Raw genomic sequence first — 2,016 nt, forward strand, 5'->3', positions numbered from 1 at the left:
CAGTGAAGCTGGTTGATATTCTCATGGCTTGTTAGTTGTGCAGTGTGCTTGAATAAAGGCATCTTATTGTTTTATTTCACTTTTCATCAGTACCATGAGGGTGATATGATCTGAAGGAAACCGTGAGAGACATTGCTGCAATTCATGAGTGTATCTTCAGAATTTGTGGAAGATTTGGGATAGATTAAAATGTAAGAGTGCTTGGGGTGATATGAGCTTACAAGGCTGAAATGTGAATGAAGACCAGTGAAGGCTTTGGATCAAGGAAACAGCTGAGAAAATGAGAAATGTGTGCTGAAAGCTGAGAAAGATGTAAAAGTATCATGGTGAAAATGGGTATTAGTCCTAGGGGCAAACATTTGTAAGCAGAACTTTGAAGGAAGCAGCAGACGAAAACAGAGAAAGGGATGAGTAGGCTCTCAAATCAAAGGTTCTGATAACCTCCAGAAAAATGGGATTGTATAAATTTTGAAGAAGAAGTAAACATAAGAGAGGGTGTGCAAGGAAGAACAGTGATAAAAAGACCTAGAACCTAGATCTGGTTTGAGACACCAATCTAGTATCAAACAGAGCAGTTGAAATAAAAAAATCTCTCTATTGGTATTTTGGGAATTTACAAAAAAGACCTAGGAGAAACACTTTATGACAGAGCAGGGGAGGGGAGATGAAACTTCCATGAACCAGAGCAGTGGAACACATTACAATCTTCCCATCACAAAGTATTCAGTTACTGGCCAACAATTTTAATACAGTAAAAATGTGAAATATTATCAACAGCATATTTCTCAAATGCAGAGCCTGCCCATAGCTCTATATCTTTTTATAGTCATATGAAATAAGAATCAGTATGAGAACTATAAAATACCCATGATAGCATTGCTACTAAACCCCCTACTTATAATATTCTTAACAAGAAAAAAAAAAAAAAAAAAAAGTTTATCAAAGAAAGCAAGACTTGTAGAACCCGTTAAAGAGCAGTAGCTATGAGGACAGAATAAACTTCAGAAACTTGGAGCAACTGTGGAATTGCCTTTAACTGTGAGTATTTCAGAGCCTGGTCATGACCATGCACATAATATTGTAACTTCAGTGAGCTCTGGATCTCCCTTGTGCTCCTCCTCCTCTTGCACTTCAGTAGGTGAGATGAGTCAGTGGTTCGGGCAGTCATCAAAACTAAGACATGGCAAAGAGAAGCAGGCAGAATGGGTTCTGTCAGCTAGCACATATATTTTGTACAGGATTGTGCTGGTTAGTTACCTGGCTAGCTGCTCAGACAACCTGAGGTCGGTGAAGGTGTGTGTGCTCGAGGAGTATAAGGACATATACAATACAAATACCAGCAATGATTTTGAGATGAGAGCATGGCTAGGGATGAGGGAGAGATTTTATTCAAATACGTTCATTTTACCTGTACCTTTACAACATTTAGTTATAAACATTACTGTGTGACATAGTAAGCCTATTATAATGTTGCATAATGTGAAATGTGACTAAAGATCAGATGCTATTTCTTCAATATATTTTTTTCAGAAAAGTTTGTGTTTATAGTATATTGAAGCTATTATGATTTGTATTAGTAAAATAATACCACCACCAAAAGACAATGTTACAACGGAAACAGGGTACATACAAGTGGAATGAGTTTTGCTAAAGTGTTATAACCATAACACTTTATTGTTATTATTATTATGGCTAAGAATGGCAATATTTTGCCCCTGCTACTCTCTGAAGTTATTGGAGATGATGAAAACAAGTTCTGTCTGAAACAGGTGAGGGGTTTGTAAAGGGACACAAGCACCACAAATACTGTATTTCTAACCTAAAAGAAAACAAGAAGCTCCTGCCCCATGAAAGCTGGAGCTAACTAGTCCCTGTGTGTTTGCAGTCCCGCCAAATTCCCAGGGGAACAGCAGTCAGTGTGATTTTGCTCAGATCCCCGTGGGCCACGCACGTCGTATGTAAAAAGCGGCTGAAGGTGAGCATCTCTCCTCCGGGGGTTTTCCTTATAGTACAACC

Source organism: Oxyura jamaicensis, chromosome 1 (assembly GCF_011077185.1).
Source record: "Oxyura jamaicensis isolate SHBP4307 breed ruddy duck chromosome 1, BPBGC_Ojam_1.0, whole genome shotgun sequence".
NCBI classification, from domain to species: domain Eukaryota; kingdom Metazoa; phylum Chordata; class Aves; order Anseriformes; family Anatidae; genus Oxyura; species Oxyura jamaicensis.